Here is a 19,868-nt window from a genome sequence, read left to right as displayed (position 1 = left end):
TGAGATTGAATGTGAATATGCATTAGAAGCACATGTTGCATATTTTTCTATGCCAGGTGAAAGCACAGTGTACAGCTTCTTTTTATTTTGAATGAATGTATCCTGATTGAATGGCCAGTCAGAGCGTTTTCAATTTTTTAGATGAATCTAACTGCGAGTCAGTTATTTTGTTAGTTGAAAAGAGGCTGAAGTGCAGCAAAAAAAAGCAAAGCAATTTGGGCTCTTCCATCAACCCTACAGGGGCTGAAGTGAAGAAATTCTTCTGATGATGTCTCCCCTTCAGAAATGTAATGTAACACTTTTCCGAAATAGTGAGGATATCCCCAGGCTTATCTTTGAAATGCCCTTGAAAAGGACACCAGCACTTAATTTATCAGACGTTACGTGAACATAGTTGCACATCCCACCAATATTTATGTATGTAACAATAAGAAGTGTAACTTGCAAGAAAATCCTTTGAATTCCAATTTACAATCTACAAAGATACCAGGAATTCTGATTTTGGCCTCCTTCTTGCTTAATGCTGGAGATACAGTTCCATCCAGATTGCCTTAAAATCTTCAAATACTAATTTAGCTTACATACCACAATTTGTGTTGGCCCTTTTTGTTACCTATGTGATATAAGCAGACAGCAAACTTTTTAAATATTAGCCTTGATAAAGTCCATTGTGGATGAAAGACGTGCCAGCTGTTTTTTTTAACATCAGGCCTTGCCAGGCTGTTTGTGTATTGCTGGGTTATTCTACTTTGTTAAGTCATACTTTCTACTTTTTCACCTACTAAAGAAGAATAAACTCTGGTCACTTAATCAAAAACAAAGATGGACATTGCTTAATTACTTTTTCATTACTTAGTCAATCTTTTGTGCGCTCCAACCATTTTTGTTGTTCATAGACGCATGCGTAATTAGGTGCAACTGGACTCCAGGAATACAAATAAGCACTAACGTAAAAATAATGTCACTGACAAATCTAAAGAGTGAAAACCTCTTCTTGTAGTTGGTATTACTATTATTTCTATTATTATTATTATTTGTAGTAGTAGTAGTAGTAGTAGTAGTAGTAGTAGTAGTGTTGGTAGTAGTAGTAGTACGACTTAAAGGGAAGTTGACTAGTGCCACAGTCTTGGTGAAAGACTGATTGAAGAAATAGTAAACACTGTGCAATCCCATTGGATTCAGCTCATTAGGCATTGAAGGAATGTAGCATTAAATTCACCTTCAGAGACCAAAAACTATAGGTGCTATGGGTGTCTACACTCAAAGCAGGTGAACGCTAACACAGATTTGCTTCTATAATGGTTTAGGACGTAAAGAATAGCTGCTTAATGGATTTGAGTGTGCCCTTATATTCCGACACAAAAGTCACAACTCAGGATGGGATACACATTTTATTCCATTATATGCCATTGTTTTATAGTTTAAAATATAATGTAAATACAAGGAATGAGGGTTGGTGACTTGAAATGCATACCTCAATGATGGTCCTAATTTTTGGAATATTTGTACATAAACATGTATCTAACTGTGGTACATCACTCTTGCGTTTAGCACATGCCTTCAGGGTAAATTGATGTTTATATAGCACCTACCATCGAAGGCATGGCCTTGAAACGGAATGAGAAGTATGGTGTTCCATATGGACCAAAAATGACCCCTACAGATGATACAGTCTGTTTAAATCATGTGAATCCAGTGCTTAATTTGAGCCGGTGGTTGCTGGTGAGGGGGCACCAGCACTCATTTTTGGGGACCAGCACTTATTTAGCTGCATCAGTTATTTCCCAAGGCCAACAGAGAGAAAAACAAACACAACGCAAAGACATAGTAAAAGAAACACAGAAAATCTGACCTCGTAGTTGCCTTCAACAATGTTTCCCACTACACCCTGATCAAGAAGCTTCATCAGATCGGAATCCAAGAGAATGCCCTCAAGTGGATCGCATTCTTCCTCATCGGAAGAATACAGAAAATCTGCCTTCCGACATTCAAATCGGAGCCCAGAAACATAATCTGCAGTGTCCCTTAAGATTCATCCCTCAGCTCTACTCTGTTCAATGCCTACATGAACTCCCTGGCCCATATCATCAGAAACCATGGACTTATCATTATCTCCTATGCTGGTGACTCCCAGCTCATCTTATCTCTATCTGAAGATCCATCCAGCATGGCGCCAACTTCCACCTGTGCATAACCAGCCTTGCTGACTATCTGCAAAGCAGCTTTCTCAAGATCAATAGATAAGAAAGAAGTACTGATCGTCGGGAACAACACCTCCCTGTGGAACGTCTCCTGGTGGCCTACTGAACTGGGACCCTCTCTCACCCACGCAGATTACACCCAGAACCTCTGCATCATCTTGGACAGCAAACTCACCATGAGGAACCAGATCAGCACAGTCTCCTCTACCTGCTTCTTCACACTGTGCATGCTCCAAAAGATCTTCAAATGGCTCCCAGTCTCCACCAGACACACTGTCACTCAAGTCCTCATCACCAGCCGCTTGGACTATGGCAACGCACTCTACGCAGAAATCGCTACACACCTCCTGAAGAGACGGCAGACCACTCAGAACTCATAGGCCAGACTCATCCTTAACCTCCCTAGATGGTCCCACATCCACCCCTGACCTGAAGAAACTCCGCTGGCTCCTTGTCCACAAGAGGTGCCAATTCAAGATTCTGACCCATGCACATAAAGCCCTGCACAACCAAGGACCAGCATACATCAACCATGCCTGAGCTTCCACCAACCTTCCAGATTCCTGCGTTCCCCCTCCCACCCCCTTGCTCACACCCTGTGGACTTGCCAAAGCAACACTGGAGGACACTTCTCCTACCTCGCCACGAAGTCCTGGAACAGCCTCTGCCTCCATCTCAGGCCCTCACCCTCTCTTCAGGAATTCAGAATTGGACTCAAGACCTGACTATTCAACTCATGCCACCGAGCAGCTTGGCTCTCAGCAACTGGATACCCTCACAGATGATTAGCTGCATTTTATATATCATGTTTGATTGATTTATTTATTGAGTAACATACACTTAGGGAATTGCCCAGGAGGAAGCATACTCTGCTAAGTGGTAGATGAGGGAAATATCCTTTGTCTGCAGCGCTTGGAAAGCATGTGGCTTTATTAGTAGTGCAAATGGATTTGCGTTAGGAAATATTTGTCGCTCTTGGTGCACTGTTATATCGCTTAAGTTAAGCCAACAGTATTAAAAGCAGCATACTTACAGCAACTGGCACAACAGTTGATATTGGATGGTTTGGGGAATGCTTCGGACTCCTTGTGGCAGGGTATGTACAGACAGAAAGATAGTGGGATTTCTTGTCAGTAGTATAAGTAATGGGTGGGATATTAGCTGATGTGGTGCAGCAATTCATAGCAGGGCTTAGATGGATGGTAAAGGAGTGAACTATGCTTGTATGACATCAAGCTTCCTCTTTATTTGTACTCTGTGCTCACAAGGCAGCAGCTCCTGAAAGAGAAGCTGGAGAATCTATATGGTACTAATCTGTAAACATTGTCTCAGAGTGCACACATCAACAATGTCTGTATTTTTCTGCAGTTCAACAGCTATCCCTTGTGAATACAAGATACAATGTGGACCTTCCAAGAGGATATTAACAACATTTTAGTCTGAGGGGTTTAGATCTACTGCAGACTTTAAGAATTGCTGGATCCATTTTCTGTAACACACAAGGGACGATATACATTCAGTGTGAAAATATTATAGGGAATCAAATTAGCTTTTCGAGAGTTTCTACTTGCAGACAGTCAAAGTGGCATCACCACCCATCAACACAATATACAATATACCTGACTGATGGTCCCTAACTAGGCGGAAATGGGTCCTGGTTTGCTTGTGTTCCAGTTCAGGGAGGACCTAGCCTAGCAGTTAGGACTAGACTTTTTCTGTTGGAGCAGGGTCAAGACTGATTTCAATATGGCTGGGTCCAAACAGAGGGGGCATAGTGTGCAATATTACAATGGACTGAAATAAGGCTCAAAGCAATTACTAGTGGTATTCCATCCACCACTTTACGTATACTTTAGTTTGCCACCTTAAGTGGAAAGGGTATGCTCAGACGTGGGTCCAGTACACACTATGCTACAGGAACCAAGCTATACCAGGCCAATGAGCCCTAACTAGGGCAAAACAGGCCCTGAGTTGCTTGTGTTACTTTTCAAAAAGGACCTGACCTTGCAGTTCGAGCTGAACTATTCCCATTGGAGCAGTCTTAAGACTTATTTGCACATAGCTGGGTCCAAACGGAGATAGCACGGTGTGCAAAAGACCGACGTACTGGGATGTGGCACAAGTAATTACCAGTGGCTGAAATTAATTCAGGCATTCCGTCCATCACTTTTTTGCATACTCTAGAGTGTCGCCCTAAGAGGGATGGATATGCCCAGATGTGGGTCCTGTGCACACTGTGCCACCAGGGCCAAGCTATTCCTTGCTGATGTGTCTTTACTAGGTGGAAACTAGCCATGGGTGCTTGTATTCCGGTTCATGGAGGACCGGACCTGGCAGTTTGGGCTGGCCTATTCCCATTGGAGCAGGCTCAAGACTTATTTGCACATGGCTGGGTCCAAACTGGGATAGAATGGTGTGCAAAAAGACTGATGGAATGGGATGCGGCCCGAGTAATTACCAGTGGCTGAGATTAATTCAAGCATTCCATTCATCACTTTTTGTATACTTTAGCTTTTACTGAGAGGCAGTGCTTAATTCGTACCAGTGGTTCCTGACGATGGACCCATAGTATGTTTTAGGTATACTATCTTGATTAGTGCTGCAGCTCACATTTAACGGGGAGCACTAGCAACAGACCACAGCAGTACAATTTATTGCATTTAATGTCATGTGCTGGCCCTAGTGCAGATGCCTCCGGAGGGCAATGCATTAGTGAAAGAGAACTGGCTGTTTGAAGTCGGCAACCTACATTTCACTTTGCATGCAGCATCCGGCCAGTATTTCAAAGGGGGCATGGATCCCCTGCAGGTGGCTGTAGTGAATGACTGCACCTGCCTTCAGAGGGATGTCTGGGGCTCCATGGGACACAGTTTCTGTATTTCAATGGGCCTCCTAGGGGATTGTACTGACAGTGTTCCACATTGTGATGCACAACCAATGAACCCACTGACAGCCTTTGCTCCTGCATCTGTAACATAGCATGGGTGCAGATGCAAAGTGTGTCCTCATTTGCATGAGGGCACACCCCCATGCAAATGAGGGCAAATCTCCTGGAAACTGAGCTGGCACAGAAGTAGTTCCAGCGTGAGCTGTGTGACAGCATGGGCTACACAAGAGACTTCAGCAGGTTATGTGATACTAAATAAAATGGATACACATGCCAATTATGCCCCTGGGGCTCTTTGGGCCATATTCTCAAGGATCTATCGTCGAGTTAATGGCACGTTATCTCAGCCAAACTCGCGATAAAAACATCGCCCCATTCACAAGCTGGTGCTAACAGACGATATAACCAGTTTTTCCGGCGATAGCATCCTCAAAAACCTCGCCACAGGTGTCCCCGGCAACTATCACTAATAAGATGCAGAGTAGGCGTTCCCGTGCAGAGCGCCGTGACAACACCTCACCCCAACATTCTCAACGACCAGCCACATCAGCGATAAGATCACAAAACATGAGATAAGGCATGTTAGCACCAGGAAACTAACACCTGCTACGACCTGGTGCAAAGTCGGACCACGGCCTGCACCACAAAAGCGAGCCCAGCCCAGAGCCACACCTGAAGAACAACAGATGCTATGGAGCCACTGAACATGCGTGCCAGACACCCAAGAGGGCCACAACACCCACCGCCACCACCCCCAGGACCCCAACTCTCACCCGGAACCCCCCGCGATCACCACAGAGGCAGTGCAGACAAAGACAGCGGACCCCCAGGAAAGGCACAAGCCTCACATACCCAACACCTGACAATGTCATTGCCCACTACAGGCTCAAAAGGACAACCATCCTACGCATCCTGACCATCATCGCCCAACAGGCCCACGGCACCAACACAGCGGGCAACCAACATCCCACCTCACACAAAGCTGCTGGCTGTGCTGCACATGTTGGCCTCTGGTACCCCCAACCAACACCCGCCAGAGTCGGAGGAGTCTCACAGCCAGCCACATCCAAGTCCCTCACACCTGACCTGGATGCCATCATCAGCCTGGTATCCCAATATCTATACGTCCACCACAATGCGCAGGATCCGCTGGAGACCAAGCAAGGACCATACGCCATAACTGGATGCACGCACGTGTCGGGCAATACACAGCACACATGTCCTACCTGTGCCCCATGGTGACACAGCACACAATCACCGCAACAGAAAGCACACACATTCCATCAATGTGGAGGCAACATTCGAAAACCGTGGAATCTCCACCAATGTTGTCGCCAAATACCCAGCCAGTGTGCATGATTCCATCATCCTCCGACAGTCCAACATCAACCAGCGCTCACAGGATGGCACAAAGGGAAATGCACAGCCCCTTGGCAAGACCCGAATGAACCCCCCACACACCTCAACTCCAAAAACACGCAACTCACAACTCTGACACTGCATACGTCACAAAATCACATACAACAGGCAAAACAACATGCCCACCCACCAGACACGACAGAACAACTTACTATGGTAACCTGGGCAAGCCGTGAACATGAGCCATCAACGGCATGGCACCTCAGCCACACAATAGCGGAATATGGGGAGAGGTGGGAACCAGGCATGTGTGAAGGAGGCAGGAAAACCTTGATTGGGAAAGCACACAATGCCAAGAGTGGCGGAGATGTGCTGGACAGACCGCAGTATGCAGAACACACCAATATCCATGGCGACATACACCGCTGGTGTACGGAGTGTAGTGGACTGTGGGTGCAACCATGTCACCTCAGCAGTAGGGGAGTCCTTGGAAATGTTGCCTGTTACGTCCCCCCCATAAGCGTGAGCAAAGTGGGATGGCCCGGCGTACACCAGGCCAGCATAGGGGTGTGAATAAAAAGCACGTAGCCCTGGGTGTGGTCCTCTTCTGGAATGCTCAACGTCTCTGCCAGTGTGGTGCATCCCACCCCGCTACGAGGCTGACGCCTTCCTCGTGAGCGGATTTGCCTGCAATCCTGTGCGCCTGCTGTACCCTGGGCTGCTGGACCCCGAACCCGTCGCAGCCAGGCAACACTGATCACTTGCCAACACCGGCGTGTGTCAAGGAGGGCCCAGCACGTGCCGGCGCAAGCTCCAAGCCCGAGGCCCTCGACCTTGGCAGCCTCCTCAGACCATCACGGCCTCCACGACACAGGCCCGCTTTACTTCTTTCTTGTTGACGTACTCTACTGCTGCCTCCGGCCTTCACTATGGTCAAGTAGGTCATACATGTGGAACTGAGTCTTGATTACACGATGGCAGAGTACACATTTTAATTGCAGAGTTAATTTCTGTGTGCTCCCTTCGAAGTGGTGAGGAGAAATAACAAGGGGACCCGATCTGGTAGCCTAAGGACCTCCGGTAATTGCTTATTTTAAAGAACAAAGGTCCTTAGCATAAGAGTAAATAGTGAAAGCATTTTTACATAGACTACAATGAGCACTATGAGTAGTCTTCCAATGTCCAGCCGGACAAAGGAACATTTATTCAAACAAATACAATGGGAATGAACGGAATAAGGGAAACAACAAGAGTGGAAAAAGGCACAATCCTGTACCGAGCTTGGAAGTAAAGGGATGGAAAGAATGGAAACAAGAAAGAGATAACAGGCAAATAAATTAGTTGATTGAAGAGCAAAGGGTGGCTTACATTACTCAATAATCTTAAGTAAGCTCATACCAACAAACAACACAACAGAATTTACACAGTGGTTAAATTGTGGTGTTTGCTAAACAAGTCGACGTTTCGATCCCTAGCTCTTAATACTGTGGGATCATCATCAGGACTAGAATGTGAACTATTGCCTGATAAGTTGTTTGAAACAGCCTGTAAAGTTTTAAAACAGGAAAAAAGGGAAAAAAAGAAGAAAATATAAAAGATTTAAACAATTATTACGGTCCACCATTCGTTGAGCATATCTAGTAGACAACCGTTCGGATAATGTAGAGCATATATACATATGATTTAAGAAGAAAGTGAGGTGAGCGTGGTGCTCAACATGCGAACAAGAATGACAACGTTGCTGTGTTCTGCAACACACAGTCCGAGTGGAAGACCCAAAGGGTCAACGACGGCGAATAAGCCGCATTGGATGTGTAATTGCCCAGTGTTGGCAGTGAGAGGAGTGTCAAGAGGGCGTATGCGGGTGGCGAAGGGCGGTGTCGAGCCTGCATGGAGATAGAACAAGAGGGTGCTTAGTGCCGTTCCGAGATATAACGTTGTGGATGATGACAAAAATTGTGGAGTGTGGTGGTATGACAAGAAGCGGCGTGGTGTTGGTGGTACATGCTCGTTAGAAAACTTGGTGCGCTCCGATATATAGCGTTATGGATGATGACAAAAGTTGCGTGGTGTAGTGGTGTGACAAGAAGCGGCGCAGTGATGGCGGTACAAGCTCGCAAGCAACCTGTCATGATTCGGGGGCTGACGGCGCTGCTCCGAGGATAAGGACTCCAAATCCCAGCAGCCCCCGCGGCCACCCGCCGGAAGAAACGTCATCGCACCCCGGTCAAGTATAAGAGGCGCGGCAACCTGGTAGGCGGGGCCAATGATTCCCGTTTGAACTAGCGAATCCTAACGGCTGCGACCAAACCCCCGCATCGTCCCGCAACTCCCTGTCTTCCATCCAGCCGGTGACCCGACGTGGATATCTCGACAATTGATCTCTCGACGACCCTGAGGAGGTAAGCAGGCTGCGGTTTTCCCGGCGCGCCTCTGCAGATCCTGAGGCACTATCTGCTCCTCCAGACTTCCTGGCGCTCCTCTGCCCCTGGATTTCCCGGGCGTGAGTGGCAGCGCCACCTACTTCTGCGGACCTCCCGGCGCTCCTCCGCCCCAGGACCTCGGGGCGTGAGTGGCAGCGCCACCCGCTCCCACTGACCTCCAGGCGCTCCTCCGCCTCCCGGATTCCCAGGCGTGAGTGGCAGCGCCCCCGACACTTTCGACGCTAACCTAACAGCAGCGGCTCCTGCGCTTCTCCGCACCCGGAGTTCCTGGGCGTGAGTGGCAGCGCCTGAGTCCGCAGGTTGTCTCAAGCCTTTCCTTGCGCCTCCCCGTGAAGGAACGAGGAGCGCGAGCGAGACCTTCTCTCTCCCCTAGTCCCATCCGTGAAGTAACGGAGAGGGACTCACAGAGAGCTGCCAAAGGGAAGGCAGAAACCCCAGGTAGGGGGAAGAACGAGTTGGGGGTGTGGGGGAGGTAGAGAGGAGCCTGTGGCTTAACCCGTCTTCTTGTTTCTTCCAGGTCTCTCCCCTGCTGTCCCTTCCCGACCTTCCCTCGCCCACCTGTCTCCTCGTCCGAGGGTATTTCACGTGCACCGGACAGGGGTCGGATGGGCGGGGGGCCCACACATAGCATCAACGCGATCCTGAGGAGAAGAAGCACTGGGACCACGACAGAATCATTGGCCCACGAATATTTCTCCTCCTGATCTCGTTGACGCAAAAACATGGCATCACTAGACAACGTAATGGCCTTGTTGACCCAGATCCAGCTAGAACTAACGGCATCCAGAGCGGACTCAGTCGCCTTGCACGGCCGTTTAGATCGCCTGCAACGCAATCCCTTCGACGCAGGGATGCCCTCTCCTGTGACCACTCCGCAGGTAGTAGTGGAGATGCCCGCTCACGTCCCCTTGGCCCCTCCGGAGAGGTTCCACGGGGATATCCAGAAAGTACAGGTCTTCCTCACCCAAGTACAACTCCATTTTCACTGCAAACCTAAACTGTTTGCCACGAACCAGGCCCGAGTAGCATTTCTAATCTCTTACTTAACCGGGGAAGCAGCACAATGGGCGGTCCCCTTAGTAAGGCGAGACGATGCCCTTCTCTACGATTGGGACTCCTTTCGGCAGGAATTTGAGCGAACTTTCGACCGTAGAGCGGACACCTTTTCAGCCGACCATGATCTTCTCGACCTACGGCAGATCCCCTCCGATTTCCTAGGGTACATCAACAGCTTTCGCCGTTTGGTGGCAGAAACCGATTGGCCAGAGACGAAGCAGACAGCGATCTTTTATAGAGGGCTCACGGAGGAGCTGAAGGACGTGATCGCCCAGATCGACCCCCAGCCACTCACCTGCTCGGCCATGATAGAATTGGCGTCCAGGCTCGAATATCGCCTCCGGGTACGAAAAGGCGATCATAAACGAAAGGACAAGCCATCCTCACCATACGAGCCACCCCGCTTGTCGGACGCTACAGCATCCGGGCCCGTCCCCATGGAGGTAGGGACTGTGAGAAGTTGGCCTGATATGTAGTGCTCACTATTCTAGTGATCACTGTGTATCATTCCAAACGACCCTTATTGATGATTGGTTGTAAGTCAACCTTTTAGACCAGCTATCCTAGTAGCGTGGATACGAGCAGTCTTAGGCTAAACTCTAGAGGGCGTGTTAAGCCGGCTGTTTACCATCACATATACCCCTTGAACACCAAGTGAAAGGACACCACACAAGTTGTTATGAAAATAAAAGGATATTTATTTATAACAAGACTACCCTGGCTCTTTATGAGTCAGGGAGCTAAGCACACTACAAAACTCTTAGGAAAATACTTCAGTTGCACAATTTACACAAATGCCCGAGGGGCACGAGAAACCATCTACACTAACAGTGAAATGCGAATGGTTAGAGTCTGGAGGTACTGATTCCGGAGTGTTCCGATCAGTGGGACTAAACGAAAAAGGAACTGGACACTTGTAGAGCGAACCTGCGATGGAGCACCGAGATGCTCGATTTACCTAGCCCGGAGGCTGCGGCTGCGTGAAGTTCGGCAAGATGTCGGGAGTCCTCGTGTAGTCTCAGGAGCCTGAAAGAAGAAGTTGCTGGCAGGCGACCAGTGACGATGTTCAGGGCGATCCAAGCCTGGATCGGTGGTGAAGGAAAACCTGAAAGCAGAGGGGACTCAGTTCTCAACCGCTAACCAGCGATCGTGTGGGTACCAGGAGGGTACCGGCTGAAGTCACCTCGACCAGGTGAGTGGGTGACGTCGGACTCGGCTGTTCCTCGGGCCAGGAGGCGCGGCGGCGACCAGGATGGAGGGCGAGCTGTCCCACGAAGGTGTCTGCTGTCGATGATGCTGGGCCCAGGAAGGGGCAGCGGATCTTGGCAGTGGCAACCCAAGCGGGGGAGTCAAGATGGCGTCGGGAGTGGACCAGGAGGGTCCGGGGTACTCCTCTGTTGAAGGGGAGCAAGAGCCAGTCTGGAGCAACCAGACCGGGGATGCAAAATAATCTTGGAGCGTCGTGAAGAGGGCCACAAGCCGGTCGGCAAGTGGTCGGACAACGCGGTGAACAGCAAGGAGCGGAAGGGCCCCCCACGCAGATCTCGTGGATGCTGGGGAGACAGACTTCGAAGCTGGAGCTGCTCAGGGTTTAGGGCTTCTCAAACCCTAGGTGCACTCACTCGAGGGTCCCTCGGTGGGCGTGCTAGATAAGCGTCGTGCAGGTTCTGAAGATAGCCGGTCCCGCAGGTCTCGTCACACCTACGACTCTCAGCTGGGCTGATGAGGCAGGTAAAAGGTCAGAGATGGCAGGGTACTCGGGTCTCGTCGAGCTGGGCAGTCTTGATCCGTAGGAGAGACTTACAGCAAACCGCAAGCGCTTAGTTGGTGCCTGCTGGTGCAGGGTGGCTACTCCTTAGCCACAAGGGAGAGTCTTCAGAAATAGTCAAGAGTTCCTTTCGTGGAAAGTGGTTCGTGATTCGGAGGTATCCGATTATCTGATTATCCAATTTGGGAAGGGGACTCGCTCCTACCTTTATTCTAAGAAAAAGGGGTTGGCCCGTGACTAGGTTCTACCTATGGGTGGAGCCAGGAGGGGGGTAGTTACACCCCTATCCTTTGTCCGGCTTCGCGCCAGCTCAGGGGCTGGTGTGCCCCCGAAACTGGTTTGAGCCGGGCTATGCACAGTGAGCACCGGGGTGCCACTGGCAATCACCTTCCTTTCAGCCCTGCCTACCTGGAATACACAAACCCTGTCTGGGATGGTGCTAACACCGCCCTCGACAGGAAACCCTTTGTCCAAACTCCCTTCGCTGGAAGGTCCCCCAGCAGCAGGAGGTCAGACTAGTGTCTGGTGGCAGCATCCATTTTGTGATGCTGAGGCTTGAGTCAACTTTAACCGGGGTTCAGGGTTACTTCCATGTCGTGCCCCTCTAGAAGGGGGGAATGCTAACCCCGTCGCCAGAACTAGCGAGGGGTTCGTATTCCAATTCGTATGACACCTTACTCGACATGTGTAGGTGATGCGATGCCAAAGTTAGCAAATAGCTGGCCCGCGTCACCATGGAACGGCTATTAGGACTTGGTTCCGCAAGCCGTCGACTGGCTCGGCTCGCGCCAGAGCACCATCCCACATGACTCCCCGCACTCTGCCTTCAGGATTGATAAGGCCTGCCATAGGAGTGACTGATAGGAATCCATGTGTCCATTTTAGGGTTAGGTGTAGGAATACTACACCTACAGCAACGGGTGATTACACCACGTGGCCCCAGCTGTCGTGCAGCCAGTTGTGTCAGATTTGGGCGGCCATTCCAGGGGTGGCATAATACATGCTGCAGCCCCTGGTAGGCCCTGGGTACACCGATGCCCTGGATACCTGTGGTATGCTGAGACAGGGACTGACAAGGCGGCCCAGTTCCAATTAGTGGATGCACCTAATGTACATGTGTGTTAATTTCGAGAGAGAACAGCTAGGCTGTGGGTCTGATCGGCAGGCCCACAGCCGGGGAAAGTCGTAAACCAATGAAGCAAAAGCAAAAAAATCGGGGTGATCATAGGATTGCAGACCCTACTCTCCTACATGACCCCCCCCCCAAACTTTGGGACAATAAGCTAACCTTGACCAGGTGAGTCTTCTTGCTCTAAGTGGAAATACCTGGAGAGCCCATCTGCATTGCCATGATCAGTGCCAGGTCTATGCTCCACTGTGAAGTCCATCCCCTGTAGGGAAATGGACCACCTAAGTAGTTTGGGGTTTTCACCCTTCATTTGATTTAGCCACAAGAGGGGCTTATGGTCGGTCTGAATCTTGAAGTGAGTGCCAAACAAGTATGGCCTCAACTTCTTCAGGGCCCAAACCACAGCAAAGGCCTCCCTCTCAATAGCTGACCAATTCTTCTCTCTGGGGGTCAGCCTCCTGCTAATAAAAGCTATGGGCTGGTCATGACCATCAAAATTCAGTTGCGATAGAACAGCTCCCACACCCAGCTCCGAAGCGTCTGTTTGGACAATGAATGGTCGGGAGTAGTCTGGACTCTTTAGGATAGGTGCTGTGCACATGGCCTGCTTTAGGTCATCGAATGCCTTCTGACAGCTTGCTGTCCACTGAACTTTTTTTGGCATCTTTTTACTTGTCAGGTCGTTTAGCGGGGTCACAATGGATCCATAATTTCTGACAAATTTCCGGTAATAACCAGTCAGGCCCAAGAAAGCTCGAACCTGAGTCTGGGTGGTTGGAGGAGCCCAGTCCTGTATGGCCTGTATTTTGCTCTCCAACGGTTGAACCTGACCCCCTCCTACAAGGTGGCCTAGGTATACAACCTGTGTCTGCCCTATCTGGCACTTGGTGGCCTTGATAGTGAGGCCTGCCTTCTGCAGGGCCTCTAACACTTTCCTCAGGTGGACCAGGTGATCCTCCCAGGTGGAGCTAAAGACAGCGATATCGTCCAGATACGCCGCACAGAAGTCGTCCAACCCAGTGAGAACTCGATTCACCAGCCTTTGGAAGGTGGCAGGTGCATTTTTCAAACCAAAGGGCATTACCACGAACTGATAATGCCCACCCGGGGTAGAAAATGCTGTTTTGGGCTTGGCCTCCTCAGCTAACCTGATTTGCCAATACCCAGCTGTCAGGTCAAACGTACTTAAGTAGTTGGCCGAGGCCAACCGGTCGATAAGTTCGTCTGCTCTTGGTATCGGGTGGGCGTCAGTCTTAGTGACTGCATTGAGACCTCTGTAGTCCACGCAAAACCTCATCTCTTTCTTACCGCCCTGGGTGTGAGGTTTCGGCACGAGCACTACGGGACTAGCCCAGGGGCTGTCCGAGGGTTCAATGACTCCCAGCTCCAACATTTTCTGCACCTCGGTCTTGATGCAGTCTCTGACGTGATCAGGTTGCCGATAGATTTTACTCTTTACGGGTAGACTGTCCCCAGTGTCGACCTCATGGGTACACCAATTGGTCTGACTGGGTGTCAGAGAGAACATATGTCGAAAGGATTGAAGAACCTGTTTACAATCCTTTTGTTGATGTCCAGAGAGGCTGTCACAAAAGACAACACCATCTACTGATCCATCGTCAGGGTTCTGAGAGAGCAGGTCCGGGAGAGGGTCACTCTCCTCCTCCTGTCCCTCATCTGTGGCCATGAGCAAGCCCATGCCCTCCCTGTCGACATATGCCTTGAGCCTGTTTACATGGAGCACCCTGTGGGGGCTCCGGGGAGTTCCCAGGTCTACCAGGTAGGTGACCTCTCCCTTTTGCTCAATGATCGTGTGGGGCCCAGACCATTTGTCTTTGAGTGCTGCTGGGGCCACTGGCTCCAGCACCCACACCTTCTGTCCAGGCTGGTACACAGTCAGGACAGCCTTTTGGTCGTGCCAAGCTTTCTGTAATTCTTGGCTCGCCTCAAGGTTTTTAGACGCCTTTTCCATGTACTCCGCCATCCGCGAGCGGAGACCGAGCACATAGTCCACAATGTTTGATGCCGGCTTTCTGAGAGGTCTCTCCCATCCTTCCTTTACCAAACAAAGGGGTCCCCTTACAGGATGTCCGAACAGAAGCTCAAAAGGGCTGTAGCCAACCCCCTTCTGCGGGACCTCTCTGTAGGCGAACAAGAGGCAGGGTATCAGGACATCCCATCTCCGCCGAAGCTTTTCAGGTAGTCCGTGAATCATCCCTTTTAGGGTCCTGTTGAATCTCTCAACAAGCCCATTGCATTGTGGGTGATAGGGTGTGGTGAATTTGTAATTGACACCACATTCCTTCCACATAGCAGTCAGATATCCCGACATGAAGTTTGCACCTCTGTCTGAGACGACCTCCTTAGGGAAGCCCACTCTGGAGAACACTCCAAGTAGGGCCCGTGCCACCACAGGGGCTGTAGTGGTCCTAAGGGGAATAGCTTCAGGATACCTGGTGGCGTGGTCCACCACCACCAGTATAAACTTGTGCCCTGATGCTGTCTGGGGTTCCATTGGTCCGACAATGTCGATCCCCACTCGCTCAAAGGGTACCCCCACCACTGGTAGTGGTATGAGGGGGGCCTTTGTCGTGCCACCTGACTTACCACTGGCTTGGCAAGTGACACAGGAGCGGCAAAACTCCTTCGTATCTTCGGACATGTGGGGCCAGTGAAAGTGTGGAACAATTCGGTCCCAAGTCTTATTCTGGCCTAAGTGACCTGCAAGGGGAATCTCGTGGGCCAAGGTGAGAAGGAAACCTCTCAGAGACAAGGGGATGACCAGCCTCCTGGTCGCACCAGGTTTGGGGTCTCTTGCCTCAGAGTACAGGAGTCCATCGTCCCAGTACACTTTGTGGGTACCTGTGGCGTTCCCTGCAGCCTCAGCAGCGGCCTGCTGTCTGAGGGGTTCAAGTGAGGGGCAGTCTAACTGTGCCTTCCCCAGGTCTTCCCTGGAGGGTCCCCCTGAGCCCAGAAACTCAACCTGACCAGGTTCAAGCTCTTGCGGCTCAGTTTCCCTCAGTTCCTTAAGGTCAGCCTCCTCGGAGACTTGATCCACGACCTGGGGCAAGGGGGAAGGCGAAGCCTTACCCTTACTGCTCCTTTTCTTGGAAGGTGTCTGGTCCGTTCTTCCAGGATCCAGCACCTGTTCAGTGGGGCATCTTTTGGCCTGTGACCTGGTCACAGCAAGGACATGTGCTGGCAAGCCTAACATCTCCATGTGAGTCCTCTGCTCCACTTCTGACCATTGTGACGTTTCCAAATCATTGCCCAACAGACATTCTACGGGGAGGTCTGAACTAACCACAACCTTTTTCGGGCCACTTACCCCTCCCCAGGAGAAATCAACAACTGCCATACTGTGATTGGTAGTGACGTTGCTGGCATTGGTCACTAGGTAACTGGTACCTAGCATGATCTGTCCAGGGTCCACGAAGTTAGGCGTCACCATGGTGACACTGGCACACGTGTCCCTGTAGGCCTGAGCCACTTTTCCATTGATCAAAGGTGTCTGTCTGTATTTGCCCAAAGTATTGGGACTGGCATCAGGGGACATATCCATATCCCCTGTACAGACAAGGACGGCCTGAGTGAGCGTGCCGACTAAGTCGTCACTCCCCTCGGTTCCCAAGGTTAACCCAACTAATGCCTTGGGAGGCGCACTACCACTGCTGACTGTACTAGGGGGCGCAGGTGCCTTAGGGGCTGCAGTGGTAGGAGTTTGCCCTCCTTTCTTGGTGCACTCACTAAACCAGTGAGTCTTACTTTTACAGTATTGGCACCACCTTTTTGACTGGCCTTCTTGAGTCTTCTTCTTCTGTGAAGCCTGACCCCCACCCTCTTTGGTTTGTTGGGGACCTGTCGAAGACTTCTGGTCATTTTGTTCGTTTTTGTTACCCTTTTGGTCTGCTTTCTTCTGACCACCCTGGTTCTGGTTCTGGTTCTGCTTGACCCTTGTTCTGACCCATCTGTCTGCCTTCTTTCCCAATTCTTGGGGAGAGGTCAGATCCGAGTCGACAAGGTGCTGATGCAACAATTGGTTCTGACAGTTGTTTAAAATCTGTTCTCGCATGATAAGATTGTACAATCCTGTGTAATCAGTAACCTTGCTACCCAGCAACCAGCCTTCCAAAGCCTTAGTGGCACAATCAACAAAGTCAGTCCAATCCTGAGACTGAATTTTCTGGGTGTCCCGGAACAGCACCCGGTACTGTTCCGTGGTTAAGCCGAACCCATCAATCAGTGTGTTCTTCAGGACTTGGTAGTTGTTAGCATCCTCAGCTCTAGTAGTGAGGAGCTTGTCCCTTCCTTTACCTTCAAAGGAAAGCCACAGTATAGCTGCCCACTGACTTGGGGGGACGCACTGGACAGTGCAGGCCCTCTCCAAGGCAGTTATCCACTTGTGGATGTCGTCCCCTTGTTTAAAGGGGGGCACTATTTTACTCAGGTGTCTAGTGTCTATACCCCTGTCTTTCTCTCTATTGAGACTGCTGCCACCAGTGGGATCTAACCCACTCAATTTCTGTTCTCGGGCCAAGGCAAGTCTTTCTTTGGCGAGGGCAAGTTCTTCCCGCTCGATCCTCAGATTGACTTCCCTCATCTTCGCTTCATGCTCCCTTCTCTGAGGGGACGTCATTCCTCTCTGAGAAGATGCCTGAGAGACATGTGTATGAACCGATCTGCCGGAGCCTCTGGAGAGAGACCTAGCTCGTCCGTTCCCAAGGTTAAGCCTGCTTGAGCGTGGGCCCGGGGCTCCCCCAGTTCCATTCTCATGCCTGCTTAAGTTGGTCCTAGTAAGCCTGCTGACTACCACTGGACCTTTGTCTGCCTCGTCTCCCGATAACTCGTCCTCGTCCTCCTCCTCTGTGTGGAGGTCGAGGTCGGGGTCACCGAGGGTTCCCTCTAAGGGAGGCATGTTCCCATCTGCACTGGGGGGACCTGTGTTAGAGGACCTCCTAGCATCGTACGCCTCTAAGAGACCTATCAGAATTGCGATGGTAGGGTTAGAACCCTGGTTTAGCTTCCTGGAGGCACACAGTTGTCGCATCTCCTTGAAGCTAAGAGTTGCATATCGTGACACGACCTGTGGAGGGTCACTGACCACTAAGGGAGTCTGCGAAGACTCTCCGTGGATCGACATGCTTTTCTAGTGAGGTGTAAGTGTTGCACCTACCTACACTATGGGTTTACCTACTGATCCCTTGCTAGGAGTTGTAGTCAGGGTGTGCTAAGCCCTGTTACACTACAACAGCCGGTTCAGTAGAACTCGGAGTATTCTAAGTTAAGTTATATGTACCTGGGTACTTATGTGATCTTTCACTGCGATATTCTTAGGATACGTGTGTGGTAAAACAACAGCAAGCTCAAATCCCAACCGCTGCTCACCAATGTGAGAAGCTGGCCTGATATGTAGTGCTCACTATTCTAGTGATCACTGTGTATCATTCCAAACGACCCTTATTGATGATTGGTTGTAAGTCAACCTTTTAGACCAGCTATCCTAGTAGCGTGGATACGAGCAGTCTTAGGCTAAACTCTAGAGGGCGTGTTAAGCCGGCTGTTTACCATCACATATACCCCTTGAACACCAAGTGAAAGGACACCACACAAGTTGTTATGAAAATAAAAGGATATTTATTTATAACAAGACTACCCTGGCTCTTTATGAGTCAGGGAGCTAAGCACACTACAAAACTCTTAGGAAAATACTTCAGTTGCACAATTTACACAAATGCCCGAGGGGCACGAGAAACCATCTACACTAACAGTGAAATGCGAATGGTTAGAGTCTGGAGGTACTGATTCCGGAGTGTTCCGATCAGTGGGACTAAACGAAAAAGGAACTGGACACTTGTAGAGCGAACCTGCGATGGAGCACCGAGATGCTCGATTTACCTAGCCCGGAGGCTGCGGCTGCGTGAAGTTCGGCAAGATGTCGGGAGTCCTCGTGTAGTCTCAGGAGCCTGAAAGAAGAAGTTGCTGGCAGGCGACCAGTGACGATGTTCAGGGCGATCCAAGCCTGGATCGGTGGTGAAGGAAAACCTGAAAGCAGAGGGGACTCAGTTCTCAACCGCTAACCAGCGATCGTGTGGGTACCAGGAGGGTACCGGCTGAAGTCACCTCGACCAGGTGAGTGGGTGACGTCGGACTCGGCTGTTCCTCGGACCAGGAGGCGCGGCGGCGACCAGGATGGAGGGCGAGCTGTCCCACGAAGGTGTCTGCTGTCGATGATGCTGGGCCCAGGAAGGGGCAGCGGATCTTGGCAGTGGCAACCCAAGCGGGGGAGTCAAGATGGCGTCGGGAGTGGACCAGGAGGGTCCGGGGTACTCCTCTGTTGAAGGGGAGCAAGAGCCAGTCTGGAGCAACCAGACCGGGGATGCAAAATAATCTTGGAGCGTCGTGAAGAGGGCCACAAGCCGGTCGGCAAGTGGTCGGACAACGCGGTGAACAGCAAGGAGCGGAAGGGCCCCCCACGCAGATCTCGTGGATGCTGGGGAGACAGACTTCGAAGCTGGAGCTGCTCAGGGTTTAGGGCTTCTCAAACCCTAGGTGCACTCACTCGAGGGTCCCTCGGTGGGCGTGCTAGATAAGCGTCGTGCAGGTTCTGAAGATAGCCGGTCCCGCAGGTCTCGTCACACCTACGACTCTCAGCTGGGCTGATGAGGCAGGTAAAAGGTCAGAGATGGCAGGGTACTCGGGTCTCGTCGAGCTGGGCAGTCTTGATCCGTAGGAGAGACTTACAGCAAACCGCAAGCGCTTAGTTGGTGCCTGCTGGTGCAGGGTGGCTACTCCTTAGCCACAAGGGAGAGTCTTCAGAAATAGTCAAGAGTTCCTTTCGTGGAAAGTGGTTCGTGATTCGGAGGTATCCGATTATCTGATTATCCAATTTGGGAAGGGGACTCGCTCCTACCTTTATTCTAAGAAAAAGGGGTTGGCCCGTGACTAGGTTCTACCTATGGGTGGAGCCAGGAGGGGGGTAGTTACACCCCTATCCTTTGTCCGGCTTCGCGCCAGCTCAGGGGCT

Source organism: Triturus cristatus, chromosome 8 (genome assembly GCF_964204655.1).
Source record: "Triturus cristatus chromosome 8, aTriCri1.1, whole genome shotgun sequence".
NCBI lineage: Eukaryota > Metazoa > Chordata > Amphibia > Caudata > Salamandridae > Triturus > Triturus cristatus.
The sequence above is the reverse complement of the archived record's forward strand: the minus strand, read 5'-3'. Positions refer to the sequence as shown.